This window comes from Rana temporaria, chromosome 7 (assembly GCF_905171775.1).
Source record: "Rana temporaria chromosome 7, aRanTem1.1, whole genome shotgun sequence".
Taxonomy (NCBI): Eukaryota; Metazoa; Chordata; class Amphibia; order Anura; family Ranidae; genus Rana; species Rana temporaria.
Window position 1 is genome coordinate 74,895,860 of NC_053495.1, and position 24,859 is coordinate 74,920,718.

A 24,859-nucleotide genomic window follows, 5' to 3' on the forward strand; every position below is an offset into this window, starting at 1 on the left:
ACTATGAAATGTTTATGTTGTAAATTAATGTATTAAAATTTATATATTTTTATGACCTAGTTGTCACAATATTTTTTTGGTTGCCCGAAAAATCTCACCTCACTTAGAGGTATTCATCTTTTTCAATTGATACAGAGATGTTGGCAACCTCATGCCTCCAAACATGAGCCAAATTCTTTCATACATTGGGATTATGTTTAACTGAGAAAAAAATGATTGCAAAGCAAAATGTATTTCCTTATCAAAACATGTCAAGCTTATTCCCTTACTACAATGCTGTCTCTGACAAATGTAATTATTTCCTAAAATAGGCAGTGAAGCTGGATTGTGAATTAGCAAGATTGTATTGTGGAATAAACCTCTACAAGCCCCATAGCGGTTGGTGCCAGTTATTCAGATGCTGAATAAAGGGTTGTGCTAAGCATTCACGGCATCAACAGTGTGAATGGCTAAATAGCTGTACATTTAAACATGAATATTCTCCTTGTATAAGAGACAACCTCCTATTTGCCGTATCAAACATAGCTGGTAAACCTCCTTACATTTCTGGCGATAAATATACACATTTTAAGTGGGACTGTAGAAATGTTGCCAGGACTGGAATCATTTCCAAGCAAGGAGAACATGGCTTTAATTTAATGTCATTGTTAGTAAAGCTCTGTGTTACATGGGCCCTGATAAATTTCAATGCACTGAATAGAGGATAACAAGTAAGGCCAAGAAAACCAAGGGTGTTTTCTATACAAAGGCTTAACAATGTGGAAAGCCTGTTTTTTTTGAAATGTTGGTGCCTAAAAATAGGTACAGTATTACTTTTTAAATATCTTTTATTTTATTACTTCAAAAGCTGAAACTTTGTTTTCTTTTTTTGCTTTACAACAGCAGGGGCATACCTACCTGTGATGAACAATGGTCTATGTCCAGGTGGCTGCTGCATAGTGTAGAAATCTTCTCCTCGCTGCCACCAGTTCCTCAATACAGTGCTGATCTTCTGGAACTGGGGGACTAACATCAGCTACTACGAGTGTAAAAGAGGTGCACTGCTCGCACTCCCCTCTTGTGTTTGAAAAAGTGTTTTGTCAATGGAGGACAAGCAGATGAATGACAGCATCCACCTCCTCCAATCACAGAAAACTTTGCATTCTTGTAAAGAGTACTATGAGTTCTTGGAACTCAAAAGGTGGGTGGAAGGGGTGGGTGAGTGGCACAACTTTTTTCATACAGTTCAGGTCACGTGGTCAGCATTCAATGTACATGAACACCTTTTCCCAAGTGTAAACAGTAATAAGCTACAAACCACTTTTGAAGTTTCCACAGTGCACGTTTATTTATTTTTTTATATAGGGGTGAGTACAGGATTAATATACAATGTATAAAACATAATGTCAACATTGCATATGTATGAAGGGAAAATAAAAATACATGACACAAATAGAGACATCAGATGTGGAGGTCAATGCCCTGCCTAAAGTTAAGACCACGGGTCAGTAGATCGCAGATAGGTGTCTAATAGATCATGGTCTTGGCTTGCTGACCCACCATACCAGAGCATTGAACAGAGTGCAATGCAGAAGGACTGTAAAGTTGGAGCTGTAGATCCACATAAGCCGATGCCTCCTCTGTAGTGCTGGCTTATGTCCCATGTGGAGGGGCCCTATATACTTAAATGGGTCGTGATTGGCAGGCAGTAGCAAGCACCAAAAGCAACAGGGGGCCTAATTTCTTCTGTAGCATGGGTACACCTTTGGTTGCTGCTAAAGCGGGTAGGGATTGGGGTGGTAAAACCGCAACTCAACTGCAGGATTTTACTTGTGAACGAGCTCTATGAGTGCCGCTACCAAATGCAACTTAGGGCTCATTTACATGTGCAGTAAGCACTGCTGCTTCTCTAAACAGCGATTTGAGTGTGTTTGACAGGTGGTAAGGAGGTGATATGTTGCTTCCTCACCACTTGATTTCAACCAATGATTGCCGTACATAGCATCTGATTGACACGGTAGTATGGCAATTACAGGTTTAAAAATGGTGTGAGGAGGCGACACTGTCCCTGGTGATCTTTAACTTCTCCCATGTTGTTCCGGTAGATCTTCACCACTTTAAGGTTGCCTACCCCTGGCTAAGACATTCTGGTATTAAGCCTAAAGATCCAGAAAACTTTATGTCCAAGTAAACAACAGCATAAATCTCCCCAACATACAGAACCATCAATACACGGAATAGCATAAAAATAAAAAAATCCAGAGGCGCATGCACGGAAGATTCCAAGATGGGCGCGTAAGCCGGGAGCTTCGCTCTGCCTCAGCCATCCAGCCGCCCTAGCATCGGACCTATGGCAGCAGGACACCGGCCGACAACGGGAACGAACCGGGGAACTTCCTGGCATCAAATCCATGTCAGGCAGCTCGGTTCGACAGGAGCTGGGACCACAATTCTCCGCTGAGGGAAGCCAGGTCAAATCCAAGATGGCGGCCGCGTCTCAGCCACGAGACTCTCACATAGGGGGACAGACAGAAAGCAGGCAAGTTATCGCCCCAGCCTCTCTAGCTTTCACTCCCCAGGCTAATCCCAGCATCTCCTATAATGTGACCCCCATCTCTTGCCTCCACAGGGTCGCTCATAGAGCCATCAATGGACAATTACACCCTCTCTCCCCTGGGAGCAACGCCAGTCCACCTGGACATCATTAACACCCCAGGAGGCCCAGATCCCAACATACCCCAGAACGCGGAAGATTTATTCCTAAAACTATCAGAGCTGCTTGAGAGGGGTCTATCTCATACAGCAAATAAAATCACTAATGACATTCGCTCTGATTTCCAAAACCTAAGCTCCATAATGGAAGCAATCGAACACAAGTTGGATATTGCAGTGTCCAGGGCCACCCAAAACACTGACCACATCCACGTTATACAGGAACAATTAGATGTGGCCCTAAATAGGATTGATGATCTTGAAAACCGATCAAGAAGGGACAATTTCATGGTCAGAGGTATCCCAGAGTCCATTACAGATATCCTCAAGGCAGTCCAGGACCTCATTAAAGTCCTAATCCCTCCTATCACCTCACACAAACTGGAGCTAGACAGGGCCCATAGATCTCTCGGTCCCCCCCGGAAAGACGGATCCCCCAGGGATGTAGTGGTTAAACCACACTACTAGTGGGAGCTGCGGTGGCTCAACGCGATTGGCACTGCGCTGACAAGCCATTCACCTCTGCAGCTAGAGGTTCGGATCCCGGTCTCGGCTTCATGTGAATTGAGTTTGGTGGTCTCAGCCCGGCTCCCGGTGGGTGTGCTATGCAAGGTAAGCCTGCGCTTAGTACGCCCACCCCCCTCCCACAAAAACCACCACACCTACACACGCACTCTAAATTGGGTTAACACACGCACTTTGACCACGCGGTCTCTAAAAGAGAGGCGAAGGACTAATGAGGCTGGTTGAGTGGGCTAATCCTCTCACTCCCTTATAGGGAGTCCCTCTGCCCCGTTGGGCTTCAAAGCGGAGCAGGTAGGGCGGGCTGTGTGGGAGGACCCCCTCACACACCCGCCATTGCCACCCGGGGCATGGAGAAAGGTGGCAGATTGCCTCTGGGGGAGGCCTGCCTACTCCCAACTCCTGCAGTCCGGCTCCTCTCTCGAGTACACGCACAAAAATACACTTTAAAAAAAAAAAAAAAGAAAGAAAAAAACCACACTACTATGCTGTATAGGAGGAGATCATGAGAACCTCCCGCCAACAATCTTGCATAACCTTCCAGGGGCATGACATCCAGATCTTTGTGGATATCTCTCCCATGACCATACAAAGGCGCAGAGCCCTTAAACCACTGCTGATGATCCTATCACAGAAGGAAATCAAATACTGGTGGGCCTTCCCTTTCGCTTTAAAACATATTCCTTCACTACACTCCCGGAGAGCAAAAGGGTACTTCTCTCCCTGAGATTCATCAGGCAAGATCCAGTAATGGACACCTCTAATCTGCAAGTGGGACCCTCCAAACGACCCACTCCTACAAGTCCGATTTCTCCCACATGGAAAACAAAAAAAAGTAGGCACACAGAGGATTCCATGCCCACCTTACCACTGAACAGAAGCTAATCCTTCCATTTCTCTCCCCAGGGCTAGGCCCTGTTTGGCGAACTTCAACTGGATCTCCTCTCTGATTCTGGAGATCCTCATGACACACTTAATCTCCCTCATTCACCTTCTCCTGCAAGATTGACTTTTCATCTCCTTTAATTTGCACCCACCCCTTGCTAATACAGAAGGACACACGGCACTAAATCTAAAATGCGACTCGCATTAGAGACAACAGTCAAAGACCTTCTTAGAATCCGGATTGGACCCATGTCAAGCTTGGGGGGTTTTATTTATTGTTCTCTTTCCATCTCCCCCCCAAACTACAGGGGGACAGACTGCAAAAAAATTCAGATGGAAGGCCCCTCCCGAAACCCGTTTCTTAGATTTTTTGAAATACCTGACTTTTACCAATCACTTCCCCTCCCCCCTTTTTTCTTTTACCCTATCCCCAGCTGTCAGCTCCCTTTTCCTACCTTTTTCGCATTCCCCTCCCCTATCCCCGAAATGGTTCAAATTGACTGCTTGTTTTCCTGCTGACCTTGATCTATTTATCTCATACCGTTTTAGTTTTTACTAATGCTATACTTCTTTGTTAACTAATGTGTTTACTTATTCACAGGGATGGCTGTGGCTGAGGCAGTTGCCCTGCGCCTCCAACCACCTCTCGACTATGGTGTCACCGTTCTCGGGGGATGGTCTAATAGCCCATATTAAGGGCTGCAATGTTTTTTTGTATGGCGATGGTGGGATGGACTTTTCCCCCTCCCATTGTCGCAGGCCTAGGTTAGGCCAATTTGTACTATGTTTCTTCTTACTTCTTCACTTTTCCTCTAACCTCTTTTCTCTGATTGCCAGTCTGCAGATACCGCATATCCACCTCTTCACTCCAGGTCCCAGTCTAGAATTCATGCCTCGTCTACAGTTGCTGCGCCTCTCATCGCAAGGGGTAAGTGATGTCTACAATGTATGGCCCTTCTCCTCCACTAATCATGCCTCATAACGCCATGCTTCTTCCCCCACTCAGAGTAGTTTCCCATAATGTTCAGGGCCTGAACTCACCTATTAAACGGAGAAAAGTGCTTCAAACATATAATTCCCAAAAAATGGCAGTAGTTCTCCTACAGGAGACACACTTCCCAATACGGTACTCCCTCTCCTTTCTCCATGCTCACTACCCCCAATTCTTCCTAGCAAATGCTGAGGACAAGACGAAACGGGTTGCAATACTATTTGCAAAATCATGCAAATTTAAAGCCCTACTAATACACAAGGACCCGGAGGGTAGGTTTATTTTGGTAAAGTGAGTGTTAGATGACCACTTGGTTTCATTCATCTCTTATTATTTACCTAATAAGGGCCAAGCAAATTTTTTTCAATCAATGTTTAAAGTTTTGGGACCACTATTGGAAGGGACAGTGATATTTTGGAGGAGACTCCAATATCGCGTTTGACCAAAGTCTTGACAAGTCAAAACCACTCGCAGCACAACTAACCCGCCCCACTAAAACCAGCTCCCGGATTGCAAAGTTGATATTCCAACAAGGTTTAGTCGATATTCCAGAATTGACCACATATTTATCTCCACAAAACATATCCCCTTAGTTAACAAAGCCTACATAAAGGGCACGGCCCTATCGGATCACTCTATGGTTATCTTCTCCTTACAAGGCCATCTCGCCAAATCCCCCTTATCACATTGGAAACTAAATGAAACTTTGCTAAATGATCCAGTCACGGTTCTAGAACTTGACAGGGCATTGAAAGAATACTTCCTCCCTAACAATGTAGAAGGAATTTCGGCTGAGACTTTATGGGCTGCACACAAATCTACTATCCGGGGAAAGCTAATTCAGACAGCATCTAAACTTTAAAAAAAAGAGCCTCGGACAGAGAAGCTAGAAACAGAATTTGCCGCTTTATGTAAACAGCACAAGAAGGATCAGTCAAGGGTCCAATCTTCCCAGCTAAACGCTGCAAGATTAGCTTTAAACTTAGCGCTCACGGTCAAGGCCAAGAAATCCATGGGCTGGAGCCGCACAAGATTCTACCAGCAGAAAGACAACATGAGCACAATGTTAGCCACTAAACTCTCTCCAAAATTCCATACCTTTGAACCCCCAAAAATAAGAACACAGGATGGGTCCACAACTCTTAACCCCCAACACATACTACAAGCATTCCAAACTTTCTACATCAAATTGTACGAGAAAACCAATACGGCCGAGGAGTCTGATATTGATTCCTTTTTGGACCACCTACCAATTCCCACCCTCCATAAAGACCATATAAATCTCATGGAAGCACTGATCTCTACAGAGGAAACCTTAGAGGTGATCAAAAATGTAAAAGGTTGTTCAGCACCGGGACCTGATGGTTTCGCAGACACCCTAGCCCGTCGTCTCACAACATTTTTTAATTCCAAACGACGGGGAAGCGATAAATCTCCATCTTAATGAGGCTTTTATTTCTGTAATTCCCAAACCTGATAGAGACCCAGAACAAGTAGAAAACTACAGACCCATCTCCTTAATCAACAATGTTTTAAAGATACTCACCAAAATTCTTGCTAACAGAGTAGGTTCCTTTATTAACCAATATATTCACAAAGACCAAGTTGGATTTATTCCAGGGAGACAAGGCCCAGACCAAGTAAGGCGAGCAGTGGACATTATTTCAATCCTTCAATCTGGGTGGGATGGAGGCCCCTCTTAGGAGGGTCTTCTTTTATCCTTGGACCTTCAGAAGGCCTTCAATTCTCTCTCCTGGCCGTACCTTTTTTCAGTGCTGAAACATTGGGGGTTTGGAGAGACTTTTTTGGGGCTATTGAAGTCCCTCTACTCTGAACCAGAAGCGAGGGTCAAATTGCAGGGTTACTATTCAGAACCAATTAAAATTGCCAGAGGGACTAGGCAAGGCTGTCCCCTATACCCACTGATATTCGCCCTTGCGATCGAAACACTAGCCATTGCACTCAGATCTGATCAAAACATAAAAGGGGCTTTAATGCACATTAATGCGCATTATTTGTGGACGATCTCCTCCTCTTCGTAATCTCCCCGTCACCTCCCCAACATTAATAAGCTGCTTGAATCCTTTGGGAACATATCGGGGCTACGGGTTAACATAACCGAATCCCAAGCATTAAATATTTCCATACAACCTACAGCGGTCGAACAATTGAAACCATCCTTCGAATTTAAATGGACGGGATCCTCAATCCGATATTTAGGAATAAATCTAACCCCGCAAGTTCGAACAACTATACCAGGCAAACTTCCGACCCATGTCCCGCAAACTCGAGACAGACCTCCAGACATGGTCACAACACAAAATATCCTGGCTAGGTAAAATTCACTCTGTCAAGATGACATGACACTCCCCAGACTCCTCTACCTGTTTAGGTCTCTCCCAATAGCAATAAGGAGAGATCACCTCAAGTCATTCCAGGGGAAGGTAATTAAATTCATATGGGGTGGGAAAGGCTACAGATTGGCCCAACGTATTCTTTACAGCCCCAAAACACGAGGGGGACTTGGTCTCCCGCGCTTATTTAGATACTACCAAGCGGCTAGGCTTGCCCAACTCTCGACAGTCTACTCAAAATATGAAAAACCCGATTGGATTAATATAGAGAGACAAGCGGTCCCAAGAAATACACTAGACTACATATTATGGTGTCCCCAAAAATCCAGACCCCCAATAATGTCACCTACACTATCTCACCTACACTATCCCACTCTATCAGAGTATGGGATGACCTGAAACACCTCCCTTCTTTAACATCTGACACTCGACCTTTGGCACATATCTTCCACAACCCTCAGTTCAGTCCAGGCATGGACATCAAAGTGTTTCAATGGTGGCTTTTTCACTTCCTATCCTCTATTTGGAAAAATAAACCCAATCCCCCAGAATTCACTCACTATGAGCGATGGTGTGGCCAAGCAACGGAGCAAAAAGGAGGCATATCCATAATATTCACGTCATTGTCGGAACCCACATCCAAATTCTCTTACATGGAGGCGTGGGAAAGAGACTTACAGGAAATCTGGGACCTGGAGGATTGGCATAAAGCAGGAACGAGAGCTTTCAAAGGTATTGTGAATATTTCCCTGATAGAAGCAAATCTGAAAGTATTAATGAGATGGTATTTGGTCACCACTAGATTGGCGATGATGTTCCCCTCCACCTCCCCGTTATTTTTTTGAGAATGTCAAGCCCAGGGTTCTATGCTACATTTATGGTGGGATTGTCCGAGAATCAGAGGATTCTGGAATAAACTTTTCAATCTCATCAGGAGGGTTTTAGGCATCCCTGTAGCAAAATCCCCCCAAATAGCGCTGCTTGGTGCCCATATCCCCAAGGTTCCTAAACACACTTAAAAATTGATATCTTCTGTCCCCCTATATCACGAGGCAGGACATTGTGATGCGCCAAGCCTTCACGGCCGAGCAGAGGCTTATTGCCACGTTGCGGTACCTGGCGACTGGGAGGAGCCTGCATGACCTCAAGTTCTCGACAGGCATCTCTCCCCAGGCGCTTGGGATGATCATACCGGAGACGTGTTCTGCTATTGTTCAAGTCATGCAGGAGGAGTATATTAAGGTAAGCTTCCTCCTTTAATCATCACAATCTCTGTTTTTTTAATGTATGCTAATATCTTTATTTTTAGCAGATTTCCCTACTTCCCATGATTGTATTATGCTGTGAATGTTCCCTTTTGTCCCCATGCCTGTTTGAAGCTTTCCATGCTCTTTTTTTTTCCTACATGCATCTTTCCCTTCGCTAAACCTGTCCATCATGCTATTCTAGGGCCAAACACACCTAGCCTAGTCTTTTTTCAACCTTATTTTTGTCTGCTCCATTGTAGTTCTGCCCCCCCCCCCCCTTTTGTTTTTGTTCTTTTTTGATTTTTGTAATATTTTTAGGCATAGTGCTACCTGTATAGAATTTTTAGGGCCTACACACAGCTAGACCCCCCCCCCTTAAAAATGTTTAATGCCCCATCAGAGGGGTGAGGAGTCTGATTTAAGTGGGCCTATATCTTTGTAATACTCACTCCAATGCTAGTAAATGTTATAATGATGTGGCACAAGGATGTTTTTGGAATTGTGATTGCAATGTTTATTTTGAAAATTTCTAATTGTAATTTTTTGTTTCTCCCCACAGTTTCCCTCCACGCCACAGGAATGGCAGACTATGGCTTCCCAATTTTCCCAGCGGTGTGATTTTCTGAACTGCAGAGGGGCAATAGATGGGAAACACGTCTGCATAGTGCCGCCACCCCGTTCGGGGTCGTACTATTTTAACTACAAAGGTTTTCATAGTATCATGTTGATGGCGGTGGTGACGGCACAGTATGGATTTTTGTATGTGGACGTGGGGAAGAACGGCCGGCTGTCTGATGGGGGAGTGGTCGCGCAGACAGAGTTTGCCAAGCGTCTACAATCTGGTGGTCTGGAACTGCCACGGGATGAAGACAATTTGGAGGGACTTCCGTTTGTTTTTCTCGCGGATGAAGCTTTCGGGCTTGGACCTCACCTCATGCGGCATTTTCCCCAGAGGACCCTCACCCCGGAGAGGAGGGTTTTCAATTTTCGGCTGGCCAGAGCTCGGAGGGTAGTCGAGAATGCCTTTGGGATACTCGCCAGCCGGTTCCTCCTGTTCCTGACAGCGATACACCTGACGGAATATAAATTGAACACCGTTGTTTATGCTTGTTGCATTTTGCACAATTTTTTATGCAGGCACTCCCAGTTGTACCTAGCCAACATTGGTGCTGAGGCAGGACTACCCTCAGATACCTTTCCTGGCATGGACACTGGTTCGCGCTGGCTTGGCCCCCCAATCTGCTCGTGAGGCACGCGACAAATATGTTGAGTACTTCATGGGTCAGGGGGGCCATTGCTATGCCTGAAAATATTTCTTTCTAATTCGGCCCCCAAAAGAAAGAAATATTAATTACCTAATAAATAATTTGACCATTGGAATTTATACAGTTGTTTGTCATTCTTGCTTTGGTTTCATTTTCTCTGTCTCCCTGGTTCTCCTTCTAGTGCACTTCTAGTGCCAAATGTAGTTCTCAGTTTTAGTAAATAAACACAATTGCACAGTAGTCACACATGTACATACTGGTATTGAGCATAGAACGAAGAAGCCATTCCATTTGTATCTTTTTCGGGGTTTTTTATTCTGTGCTCAACCTCACTTTTTTTTTATTCTGGTTACAAAATAGACAAGTGTTTGTTTCTGCACAGGGTTTATATATATATATATATATATATATATATATATATATATATATATATATATATATATATATACATTTAATTTTTTTTTTTTTTTTTATTTAAAAAAAAAAAAAAAAAAAATTAAAAATATATGTTTACATGTTGTACAAAACCCATGCGTTAAAAAAAAAAAAAAAAAAAACAATCTCCAAACAATGAAACTTACAAAGTTCAACCTTATTCCAAACACATGTGATGGGGTGATGTCACCCCACAACAAGCCAACATTTCAAGATGCACACATTTTGACTGGCAAAATGGGGAATTCTCTCCTGATACCATGCCAACTGTCAACATGTGCTATCTGCCATCATGGGTGATCAATGGATGTGTTTTGGGGGGCAAACCCTTCCTTTCACCTACTTGAGTAGTGAGGAAGGGCTTGAACCCACAAAGCAAAGCCAATCGATATCCTGTGATGGCAGATAGCACATGTTGACACACTGTGTGCATCTTCAAATTTTGGCGTGTGGATTCTTCAATACAAATTGGTGTGCAAAACATAACCTTGAACCAGGTTTTGTGGGGGGGGGGGGGGGTTAATCTTGTATACGGCCCATCATGTCAATGATGTTTTTGAAATTTTGTTCCATGACATTCATCCTATTCCTCATCATGTCCATTTCAGTACTGCATTCCATAATTTGTTGGATGACAATTTGGGCACTAGCCATGAAAAATGTGTACTACCAGATGCAGGTATACCACCATCTTCATCCCCTAAAAAAAAATTCATTTTTTAGAGTAATGTGCAGGCCTACCAACATCTCTTTTTCCCTGTGAGGCTGGGGGGACACTGACCTGTTGTGCTGATAATCTCCACCTCTCCATCTTCCACAACTCCTTCTTCCACCACTCCTTCCTCCTCGATTTCTTCCACCACTCCTTCTTCCACCTCTCCATCTTCCATCACTCCTTCTTCCACCTCTCCATCTTCCATCACTCCTTCTTCCACCACTCCTTCTTCCATCACTCCTTCTTCCCCCACTCCTTCTTCCACTTCTCCATCTTCCATCACTCCTTCTTCCATCACTCCTTCTTCCACCTCTCCATCTTCCACCACTCCTTCTTCCACCTCTCCATCTTCCATCACTCCTTCTTCCACCTCTCCTTCTTCCACCACTCCTTCTTCCAGCACTCCTTCTTCCAGCACTCCTTCTTCCAGCACTCCTTCTTCCACCACTCCTTCTTCAACATCCTCCTCCTCCACATGCTGTGATTGGTGGGGTTTCTTGGGTCTGGCCCTCCTTGCCTCCTCCGAATGGTGTCCTCTTCTTTCCCCTAATAACAAAAAAAAAAGGTATACTCAGCACACCGAGTTTTGAGGTCAGAAAGAGCAAACATTGTTTAGAAGTGGGCTCTAATTTCGTGTTTAGGAGCATTCCTACAAACATAAACTTTGTTTGTCTGACTTCTCCCAAGCTGTGATCCTGCCCCTTTTTGACAAAGTGACACACATGGATGCACCCCCAAAAAAATATTTGTGGGTGACCCTATTAAAAAAGTTTGTTATGGGGGACACACAGATGCTCTTGAGTCCAGATGTAAAACCAGCTGTTTATTATCTCACTGTGTGAATGAATACTTCACGTTTGCCCTTCACATTCTAGTAAAGTTGAACAAACAGATCATCTTGTCAACATTGTTTATAAACAATGTTTTACGCCAAATAGGCATGTCCACAGGTGTGCTTTTCCTGGAACAATCGGATTTGTGGGGAACGATGTGGAGGAACGACACTACTACGAACGGAAAAATAATACACTTTGCTAAAACAATCAAATTACTTTGCCATGTTTAAAAGTACTACCAGGCCAAAGAAGCACATGGAGAAAAACATGTTCACAAATTAGAAAGTCAATTTCAAATAAAACATTCAAATTACCTACTTTTATCAAGAATTCGCTTGATCCTCCTAAACTGCTCTGGCTCACGCAGTTTCAAGTCTGACCATCTCTTTCTCAGCTGCTCCTTGGACCTTGTGACCCCAAATATGGCATAAAGTCTCCTTGCCACTTTATTCATCATTTTGGCCTTCCTCCGATTAGGGGTGTTGTATGGGCCATAATCCCCATCATAGTCTTTCCTCCGCAGAATGTCCACCATCTCCACCATTTCTTCTAGTGACATATTTGTCGCTTTGTAGCACCTGGGCCTGGATCGTGACGTTCCCGCCTCCTGCCTTTCCTCGCCGCCAAAGGGTAACCCACGCTCCTGTGACCCCGCCATATTTTCGTAACATAATGTTTTAAAGGGCGTGGAAAAGAGGGAAGGGTCCATCATGGGCGGGGGCGAAGAGGGCGGCGCTTCACGCATGCGTGGGTATATAACAAGAACGACGTGATTACGTGAGTTAACGCGGAGTCTGCTCGAGCGGAAGTTTGTCACAGCAGAAACAAAGGTACTTTTGAAACTAGAACCAACAGAGGCCTAGAGACTTGAGTATAATGGGATGTGGGGTTTATATGTTGATTGCACCCTTGCACGATTATTTAGCTTGGGGCTCACCATGCTTTTTTGCCCTACTTTTGCTTGGAGACTGCTTCAAATATATATGTGAGATTTAAAAACATCATTATTTTAGTGTGTATCAGATCAGGCAACGATTGTGATGTTGGACAGCGGTAATTAGCCAGTGTATCATCTCATCAATGCTGAGAGGGGCATGATATCTGCACTGAATAGTGCTTTGATGAATGCTATCATTACTTTGTAATATTATTATGCCACTTATTTAGTGAAATGAAAACACAGGGGCCCAGATTCAGGTAGAATTTGCCCCTTTTTTACGGAGGCACAGGACAGCATTTTTGCCCTGCGCCCCCGCAAATTTACTGCGCTGCACGCGATTCACGGAGCAGTAGCTCCGTAAATTGCGTGTGCGCTCTTTAAAATTGCCCTGCGTAAGGGCGCCTAATGTAAATGATCCCGTAGGGGGCGGGAATCATTTAAATTAGGCGCGCTACCGTGCCGAGCGTAGAGCGCATGCTCCGTCGGGAAACTTTCCCGATGTGCATTGCGGCAAATGACGTCGCAAGGACGTCATTTGCTTCCAAGTGAACGTGAATGGCGTCCAGCGCCATTCACGAATCACTTACGCAAACGACGTGTAATTCAAATTTCACGACGCGGGAACGGCGGGTATACTTTAGCATTGGCTGCCCCTACTATTAGAAGGGGCAGCCTTACACTAAAGACGCCGTACGGAAACTCCGTAACTTGCGTACGTAGGGCCCGCGCAACATTGTGAATCGGTGTTAGTATGCAATTTGCATACTATACACTGAGCACAATGGGAGCGCCCCCTAGCGGTCATCGCAAGAATGCAGCCTAAAACCTGCGTGGCATAAGAGCCTTATGCCACGTAGATTTTAGGCTGCAGTCGGCGTTACGGTGTTCCTGAATCAGGAGCATTCGTAACGCCGGAGCAAGTCAGCAATTGGGCTGCGTAACTATGCAGGCGCAATTGTTCTCTAAATCTGGGCCAGGGTTTGCAGGTAAAGTCAGCATTTTCACCAACAATGGGTCAGAGCTGGGCATCATTTTAGCAGCAGGAGACAGTGTGTTTGAGGCTCAAAAGATTGGGCGCAGATTCTGACAATGTCAAAGCTGAGCCCATTGGTTCTAATTTAATTTTTTTGGTATTCTAGAAAAGCATGGATCAATTAAACGTGCACGACAACCTAGCACGCCTGATCGAAAAATATCGGGAACAGCCCTGTCTTTGGGATTCAAGGAACCCTGCCTACCATGAGCCTAATGTGAGAACGGCAACACTCAACCAAATTGCAACATACATGCAGACTTGGATACCGGAGTGCACAGGCGCCATGATTAGGGAGAAAATAAACAACATCAGGGGCACATACAGAAAGGCCTACCGGATTCAACACAAATCACAGGAGGTCAGGAGCAGCAGCACATGCTGCAAAGGAGCCCAAGCTGTGGTACTACACGGAGCTCAGCTTTTTGGAGGATCAAATGGAGGGCCGGCCTTCACTTTCAAGTCTTTCTTCCACCCTTCCTTCCAGGCGTCGTTCCACCAGAACTTTCACGGTTCCCCCCACCCCTGCAGAGTGTGAGCAGGAGCTGGCTGACATCAATGTTAACCGATGAAGCTGACTGATGGACTGAGGACTTCAGGAACTTGGTAAGAAAGTAGCAGAATGTTCAAACCATGGGTCCCATTTTTTATTATATATATGGATCGAATTTTGAACAATGTGATAGATTTTTTCCATAAGGTTTATATTGTTAATTCTCGTTTTCAATTGATCTAATGGAACTCTGGGGGATTTCCAGTGAAAAGCAAACAGCCAGTGGATCGCAACACAGATTGTGTGGATTAGTCTCATGTGCTGTATGGGGGAACCGTTCATTCTTATGCCGCGTACACACGTTCACTTTTTGTGATGAAAAAAATTTAAATTTTTCATCATGAAAAAAAACGAAATTTTTCCAACTTCATCATTACCACTTCCATACCAGGTACTTACGCAGCTTCCCGCCCAAGCCAATTTTCAGCTTTCAGCACTGTTGCACTTTGAATGGCAATTGCGCGGTCAGGCTACACTGTACCCAAACAAAATTGGCGTCCTTTTTTCCCCACAAATAGAGCTTTCTTTTGGTGGTATTTGATCACCTCTGCGATTTTTTTTTTTTGCGCAACAACTAAAAAAAGGCTGAAAATTTGGAAAAAAAATTACATTTTTATTTTTTTCTGTTAATTTTTTTGTAAATACGTTTTCTCTTTCAATTACGGGCACTGATATGGCGGCACTAATGGGCACCGATGATATGGCACTGATGGACATCGATGAGGTAGTACTGACGGGCACAGATGAGGTGGCACTGATTGGCGGCGCTGGTATGCGACACTGATGGACACTCATAGGCGGCACTGATGAGCACACATAGGCGGCACTGATGGGCACACATAGGCGGCACTGATGGGCACACATAGGCGGCACTGATGGGCACACATAGGCGGCACTGATGGGCACTCATGGGCGGCACTGGGCACTCATAGGCGGCACAGATGGGCACTCATGGGCGGCACTGATGGATACTTATGGGTGGCACAGATGGGCACTGATAGGTGGGCACTGGGCATGGATGGGCACTGTGGGGTGGCACTGATGGACACTGGGGTGGCACTGATGGACACTGGGGTGGCGCTGATGGACACTGGGGTGGCAGCACTGATTTTTGCCAGGTTGCCAGTCAGTGCCCATTTGTGGGCACTGACTGGCATCTTTTTTTTAATGCTTTTTTTTTAATATTTTTTTTAGACTTTTTTTTTTTTTTTTTTTGCCCACCCTGGTGCTCCAGGGTGGGCATCCCTGGTGGTCCAGTGTGGCGATCCGAGGGGGGGCTGCGCTGATAAACAATCAGCGCGAACCCCCCCTGTCAGGAGAGCCGCCGATCGGCTCTCCTCTACTCGCGTCTGTCAGACGCAAGTGAGGAAGAGCCATCGACGGCTCTTCCTGTTTACATCGTGATCAGCCGTGGTTGGACACGGCTGATCACGTGGTAAAGAGTCTCCGCCGGAGGCTCTTTACCGAGATCGGAGATGCAGGGTGTCAGACTGACACCCCGCATCACCGATCGCCGCGATGCGCGCCCCCACGGGCGCGCGCGGCATGAAATCCTGCAGGACGTTCTAGAACGTCCTGTCAGGATTTCATAACCACTTCCCGGACGTAAATCGGCTATAGGCCGGGCGGGAAGTGGTTACAAACTATGTTGCCCACACACCATCGTTTTTGAAAAATGATGAACAAAGCGACGGCACTCTAAAGGTGAAGTTCTATTCGCCTTGAGGCTGCTTTTAGCTGGTTACTTGTTAGTAAAAGACGATTCGTGCTTTTTTGTCTGTTACAGTGTGATGAATGTGCTTACTCCATTATGAATGGTAGTTTTACCTCCCGTCTCATAACTTGCTTCTGGGCATGTACGGGTTTAAAACGTCATTTTTCCCCACACACAATAATTTTTTATGACACAAAAAATAACATTTTAAAAAATGACATAAAAAATTGAAGCATGTTCAATGTCCACAGGCACATATAAATCAGTCTCTCACTCTCTTCAAACCACTCAACGCTGCAGCAGTGGCATGATCCTGTCTGATTTGCCGGTAATTTCTTTTGAACCTTTTCAAATTCCTCTATATAGGACTTTTTGCTCCCTCACCACTATATTTATAGGAGGTTAAAAGACCTTTTAACAAGGTGCAACTATTGAGGTCTTTTACTTATATTTTTTAGCCTGCTGGCCAAAAAACGTTATACCAGGCATAGTCAGTACACCTTATAGGACAGATGATCAAGCCATATACCTGCAGCCTTGGTTTGTTTCCAGGTATACACTCTTTATAGGTAAGCAAAGAAATACCCAATTTTCTTCCATTTTTATCTACAATTTACGCTTATTCCAATTAATTTAATAATTTTATAATTTTGTGGCGTGCGGACATAATGCACTAATTTGCATTTCCACACTGGATACCTGAATTTTTCCCACTACCCCTGAGATTGACATTTTCCAATCCTTTATCTGTCTACTGCATCTTTCAGGTGCCGCCTGTATCGTGGATCACGCATTCACACATACCGTCTGTTGTGTCAATGTAGTTTTTCACCTACAGAGGTATGTTACACATCCTTGCCGCCCCCTGTGCCAGAACACACCCCTCTAGCATTTATATATGCGAGCCTCCGCTCAAGCGGTTTCCTTCCTACTCTTTGTTCCCCCTTTTGCAGACTGCATGATTCACCTGAAGATTCATCTTTTCCCTGTTCAAACAACTCTTTGAACGTGGACACCCTTTCATGACTGGAAAATTATCTTTCCTTGAGCCATAAGCACACAAATTGGTCAGTACGCACTAGTTATGAGATGCTACATTGTTGTTTAAATTTGTTACTTGCATGCTGTGGTTTGCTGGGGCTATGTGCATTGAGAGCATTGGTGAGGGAATTTTTTGCATTTTTTGTATCTTATGACTACTATTTTTGTTTTCTTATTTTCTCTTTTTGTTTGCATTTTCTTTCCTTTTGGATATTTTTAGATTATGCTGCCAACACAAGTTACATCACCCCTCCCCTGAAGAAGAGGCCATACAAAATAAAGAAGCCTCGAAACGTTGGAATATCTGTCTCCACTGTACAGACAGTTTCTCGGGTTTTGCAATGCAAATTTTTGTTGTTTGTGTCTTGTTATCATTTCTGATTGAATAATTTTGCCGCCCACAAGTGTATTTCCCATGTTTATTCCCCTTGGTCACCTGGATTCTGTCTTTTATGTCAAGTCCTGGCCGTCATTTAATTGAATTAATAAATTTATACAATTTTGATACCTTTTTGACCAATTTTTTGTCACTCAACAAACCCAGTCTACCAATTTAAAGTCCCGTCGAGGAAAACACACCACTTGTGGTGTACACAGACATGCATTACTTTTAGTGCAGTGCAGTGTGATCTGAACCCATTAAAAATATATGGCCTTAAATTGCACCATGCTGTACCACATGTGAATCATACAAACGTGCAACATGTTCCTGTGTGAACTGGCCCTCATGGCAGAGCAGAATTACAGCAACATCAGAGCAAAAACGAACAATGAGGACTGTGCTGTATAGAGCCATAGAGAAGTGAGGGTTTGAAAACGAAACTAGAAGCTCCCAGTACTGTGGTCCAAAGGAAACAGACAACCAGGAAGTGTACAGAACAGAGCAGAATTACAGCAACATCAGAGCAAAAACGAACAATGAGGACATGAAACCAGGACTGCAGTAAGGTAAAGGAAGCTATTTAGCTAAAAAAATAAAAAATTCCTTTAGTGACCCTTTAATCATATGCATTATAATTCCTCAGGAGGCAAAAACCATGCCATAAGCAATAGCATTTTGACATTCCATCCATTTAAAGATCAATTTCATTTACAATGGCCAAGTTGTTATATTTCTCCTAAATACAGTGGCCCAGATTCACAGAGAGCAGGGCGCACATTACGGTGCCGTAGAGTAACCACTGTACGCTACACCAACGCAGCGCAGAGAGACAAGCATTGCATTCAGCAAGCCAGTGCTCCCAACAGTGCGCCAGCGTGGCGTGGGTTTCGAAGGCGCACGTCAGCGTAGGTGGAAGTGGGCATGAACCCATGCAAATGAGGCGTGACCCCATGCAAATGATGGGCCGAGCGCCAGACAGGTATGTATCACGAACTGGGCATGCGCCGTGACGTGGACGCACCCCTATGCACCTGCTCACAACCACACCGGCAAAACTGCCTAAGCTACGCCGGATGACTGCGTACGCCGTGAACATAACGTACGCCCAGCCAGACACACGTCCAACGCACAATACGCCGGCTTGTGTTCCCTGGTGCAGACCTGAGCATGTCTGTTGCTGGGTTGCACCTCCTTTATGGGGAATAAAAATTACGCGCATCTCGCGTAGCATGCGCCGGACACGCACGTTCATGAATCGCCGTATTTCCCTCATTTGCATGTTTGAATGGCTAATCAATGGGAGCGGCACCATGCTCCCAGCCTAAATGTGCGCCCACTCTACGCCGGCGTAAGCAAGATACGTCGGCAGGGTGGAGACTGTTTTTAGGCGCATATTAGTTTGTGGGTCTGGCGCACAGATACGACGGCGCACATTTGCACTTACGTCGGCATAACTTGTTATACATCGGCATAAGTGCTTTGTGAATCTGGGCCTGTATGTTCAAATCACAAACAAATATTTCTCAATTTTTTTCCAAGTGAAATGGGCATTTAACTGTTAAAAGCCTAATCATTTTATCTTTATATTATAACTTTATCCCAAAAAACATTATTTTATCACCATCAAAAGTGCCTCTTTTTCCTGTTCTCCTCAATAAACACCTTACTGAAAAGAAGTCATCACTAGCCTGAAGCTAGCAGTATTTTAAGGAGTGATAAACCATATACTATCTTTGCGAACTGTCCTGTACAATCTAATCAACCCTTTCAAGTCCAGACTTAATTAAAATCTTTGGACCTGACCAAAATTTGAAGTTTTGGTATGCAGAGACTTGGTTAATTTTTATTTTTTAACCTCCTCACATAGCAAAATAATTTTCACATTTTTTTTAGCACACAACAGGCCTTTATTTAGTAATCTGTTTTGTTTCCCAATTTCCAGAATATATTTTTTGTAATGAGCAGATATGTACAACCTGCATTTGTGCCAGGGTTTTTACAACTCTGAACCTGCTCACAGCCAAGCACTCAGCAGGTGGGAAGTAAAAACATATAGCCAGATTCAAGTAGGGTGTCGCATCTTTAAGGCGGCGTAGCGTATCATATTTACGCTACGCCGCCTTAAGTCAGAGAGGCAAGTACTGTATTCACAAAGTACTTGCCTCCTAACTTACGGCGGCGTAGCATAAATGGGGCCGGCGTAAGCGCGCCTAATTCAAATGAGGATGAGGGGGCGTGTTTTATGCTAATGGGGGGTGACCTGACGTGATAGATGTTTTTTTTACGAACGTCACATGCGCTGTCCGTGTACATATCCCAGTGTGCATTGCTCCAAAGTACGCCGCAAGGACGTATTGGTTTCGACGTGAACGTAAATTACGTCCAGCCCTATTCACAGACGACTTACGCAAACGACGTAAAATTCTCAAATTTCGACGCGGGAACGACGGCCAAACTTAACATTGACTAGGCCAGCTATTTGATGGTATAACTTTACGCCGGAAAACGCCTTACGTAAATGGCGTATCTTTACTGCGACGGGCGCACGTACGTTCGTGAATCGGCGTATCTGGGCATTTACATATTCTACGCCAAACTCAACGGAAGCGCCACCTAGCGGCCAGCCTAAATATTGCACCCTAAGATACGACGGCAGAGGCTGTCGTATCTTAGCTAGGTTTAAGTGTATCTCAGTTTGAGAATACACCTAAACTTACGACAGCGCAGATTTAGAGTTACATCGGCGTATCTACTGATACGCCGGCGTAAATATTTCTGAATCTAGCTAATACATTTCAGATGTTCTCCACCAGCTCAGCATCCTGAACACCCTCGGACATTTTAAAGCTCCCTGCACTACCAAGGGCTCATGGAAGAGCAAGCCCCAGGATCGGGAGGGAAACAAGTACGGACTACCTGGAAGTATGTAAAAGTGAACCACCCAGTTCAGTCTTATATTAAAATTAACAGCTAATTGCTGTAAAAATGGTTCAATATGCCCAGAACTCAATCAGTAAACAAAAGGGCCAATAATCTGCAGTAGATTAACTGATATAGGGGTGGGTACGATGCAAATAAATTTCCCTTTCTATAATAAAGAATGATGAGCGCAAACTGAAAATCTAAAAGTGAATATAAAGACAGTCCATAGGGGACTGATAACAATCAATGAAGATACGCAGTGAATTCAAAATTAGTGAAATAACCCAAAACTGATAATAAATCCAAAAATAAAAGTCCAAATATATAAATCAAAGTTTGGATAAATCAATCTAGTGTGCCAGTGATAAACAAAACTTCTGCACTTCGGGCCTTATCTTTGCCCTTCTCTAAAATGGCCGCAGCCTAGCTCTGTTCAAATGCCATTTTGTAATCTAAAATGGCTGCTGGACCATTTCCTGTTTGTATCAATATAAGGCAGTATCCATTAGTCACTCAGTAACCTCCGATGAAGTCACGTGTCGTGACGTAATGCATAAGGTTAGATGTGACCGGAAGTGACGTGACACCCTGACCGTCCACCGGAAGTGCCGCTGTTTGGCGTTTTATTTGTTTTTTCAATGTAAGCACATTTTTACCTTTATTAAATTTTAAAGTGCTTGCATACTTCACCATGAGAGCTTTTTATTTCTACATTTGCTCCTGATACACCTTGTGGCTATCCTGTGGAGTCGACTTCGCTGCGCCTGGACCTATACTGGTATTGGATACAGAGAACGCCCCTCGATTCTATCTCAGCACTGGGAAGATTCCGTGCAACACGAGTTACCCACTGTTTGGATTCTGTTCCAGTTTTGGGAGGATTTCGTTGACACGCATGACCTAGTGTCTGGAGGTAAGCGCACTGTGAGCCCAGGCTAAGCAAAGAGTTATCAAGATTGTCCACATTGATGCCCGAAGTGCAGAAGTTTTGTTTATCACTGGCACACTAGATTGATTTATCCAAACTTTGATTTATATATTTGGACTTTTATTTTTGGATTTATTATCAGTTTTGGGTTATTTCACTAATTTTGAATTCACTGCATATCTTTATTGATTGTTATCAGTCCCCTATGGACTGTCTTTATATTCACTTTTAGATTTTCAGTTTGCGCTCATCATTCTTTATTCAGACCTTTATTTGTTGTTAGCACATTTTAGATTTGAGCAGCATTTTGTTTTTCACTGGTCACTTTTAATTTTCACTGTTGGCTAGCGCTTTAGTCACCCACTTGTATATCCCTTTCTATAATATTAAAACTTTTTTTATTTACCCACTAAAAATCACACAGTGCTTACACAGGTTTGTATTAGTATGATAGAGAGCATGTTTTTTTTTTACAGGAAACATGTACAGTTATATTGTCAGATCAAGTGAGTAAGGTGACTTTAAATATCAGGAACAGTCAGATACATTTTTGCTAAAAGGGAGCATTCACCACATCCCCTAGTGTGTTGCAAAAGAGTTGTTCAGACATGTTAAATTTGCTGTCAATCCAATAAAAAATAAATGCTCTTGATAAATAATTATTTTCATAGTAAGTAATCCTAGATCATCATAATTGGTGCTGTCTGCTCATTTACTTTTTATATAAAGGTTTTCTGCTCCCTGGAAAAGGTTCCGTAACTTCTAGTTACCACTTGGCTAAGTGAAGCAGACAGGGCTAATGTGAATATATTATCTCTCGAGATCAAACTTTGACTCTGCAAGGTGAAGAAGTGTAATACTTATCACAGAAATATTGTTTTGCTCTAGAGATTTGTCCATCTAAATTATTTTATTAGGAGAGAATTCACAATGCAAATACACACAAACATATATGTTTACGTTGCATAACATAACATAACATGACATGTCATCCGCTAATACAATCAAAACAAAGAAACTTAAAAAAAATGTTTATTTCTAACGGATAAAATGCATGGTGCTTTTTGCCAGTTCAAGAGCAAATTGTGATTTTAAATACAAATAACTCTAGATAAATGATAAAACATATGACATAGTTTCAGAAGCAGACATAGTTTTGTTGTAGGTTCCTGTAGCAAATGCAGGATCTTGTAGCCAATGAGATTTATTTATATATAAACCCAATCACTCATATAGTTTTTACCATGCCATGTCATTGTGTGACTTCAAGGGACATTTTAATATTTTCTAAATCTTTAGTTATTAATAATACTGTACCTAGTAATCATAGAATATAGGTTCGGTCTTGTTCAGGACCTCCTATTATAGAGTGACAAAATGTGTCCCCATCTACCAGTTGTGCACCTGTATTGTCACCCTATCGCACAGGCTTTTGATATTGTAGTTACCATAACAAAACTGTCCTAATAAATGCCATCGCTGGAGTGCATACATGTAGACAGGAAGTGCCAGAAAACAGGCTGCAGGAAACCAGCTGCAATCATATGCAAATAAAACTATACCAGGCTGTACCTGTATAATAGAACATAATCGAACCTACTGTGACCAACTACCTTGAAAAGTAGTGAATCTAACTTTTTAACAAATATTTCCACTTTCTATTACAAATGAGTCTTTAAATTCCCATATAATACCAATTCATTTATGATAAAATCATCTTTTATTAGTATCTTTTAAAAGTCTATGAAAACATAAAAACAACATCAAAAACTTCAGGTGTAAACATTGCCCAACACTGGGATCAGACCCTTGCCATATATTCATACAGTATAAGGTTTTAACAACCGTTTTTGTGGGGCAATTTAACAGGGTCCCCTTCCTGTATATGGTGTCAATGCATTTAGCCGAAAGTAACACTTCTTCAGGACAAGGCAGTGGTAATGTGTAACGAGTAAGTGAAGAACTGGTGGGTAACTATTGTGACAGGAAGTCAGGTAAATCTGTGGGTGTTGTCACAGACGGGACACACATTTCTGCCTTGTTTAGACAATATACCAATTGTTATTAGCATCGGCTGCAAAATGTAGCCAGGAAAGGTTTGAGGGTGTTGGGAAACTTCAGCTGTTCAGAATGAGGCAATTAAGGCCTCTATAAGTAGTCCAGAGGATTACCACTAATTTGCTGCATGCTGAGGCTTTCTGAGTGAAAGAGAGCAGTACTGAAAGTCTTCTGAGAAGGTGAGGAGAGGATTGATTTTTCTGTGTGATAAAAATCAAAAGACTATTGTTTTTCTGCTGTATGACCAGCACTGTCTACCCAGCACTAGGCTGTGCTAGACTCCATAGATAGGTTCCTGTGTGGAAGGTAGACGCCCAAAGTGGCTAGGGTTTATTTTATGTTTGATTTTGTTTATGCTGTTTGGATGCTTGCACTTGTTTCCAGCAAGATCGAAGAATAAACCCAAATCTTTGTTTTCAACCGTCTTCGACTGCCTGTCTGTACAAATTCAGTGTGTGGTGAACCCATCCAAGGGGTCACACACCCCGCTACCGAGCTAACCCCTTACATATGGTGGAGTGCCGCGGGCAATTAAAGTAAACCCGAAATGGAGGAGATACTGAAACAGCTGGCTATAGCAAATGCAAATCAACAGCAGACGAATGCAGGTTTGCAGTGGAGCCTTGCAGCTCAAAAACAAGCTCACGCAGCTCAACAACAGGCTCACCAAGAGAGCATGGCAGCTCAAGAACAGGTTTACCAAGAGAGCATGGCAGCTCAACAACAGGCTCAGGCAGCTCAACAACAGGCTCACAAAGAGAGCATGGCAGCTCAACAACAGGTTCACCAAGAGAGCCTTGCAGCTCACCGAGAGAGCATTGCAGGCTTGGAACAGAGACACCAACAGCAAATGGAGGCCATCGTGAAACAGCTTCAGAGACAGCAGACCGATGCTGGGAGTCAGGCCAGTAACATACCGGCTTTTCAGGTATGACACTTATTGCCAAAGATGACTGCAGATGAGGACCCTAAGATGTTTCTGACCACGTTTGAGAGAGCAGCGGAAAGAGAGAGTTGGCCTAAAGACCAGTGGGCTGGACTAGTGGCCCCCCTATTATCTGGAGAAGCCCAAAAGGCATATTTCGATTTGGAGCTTGCAGACACAAAAAACTATGTTAGATTAAATGAGGAAATATTGGCACGTTTCGGTGTAACCCTGGATGTCCGTGCTTAGCAGGTCCACAATTGGAGTTATCAGCAGAGGAAGCCACCCCGGTCGCAGATGTATGACCTCATCCATTTGGCTAGGAAATGGCTGCAGCCAGAAACTCTGTCCGGACCAAAAATTTTGGAGCGAGTAGTCATGGACAAATTTCTTAGGTCTCTTCCTAACACCCTGCAGAAATG

The 24,859-nt window shown here is 43.7% G+C and overlaps 1 protein-coding gene across 1 annotated transcript in view; it reads right to left on the reverse strand.

Annotated features, from left to right (window-relative positions):
* The window catches only part of CACNA1I (calcium voltage-gated channel subunit alpha1 I), a 2,078,868-nt gene that overhangs the window by 1,841,678 nt on the left and 212,331 nt on the right, over positions 1-24,859 (reverse strand).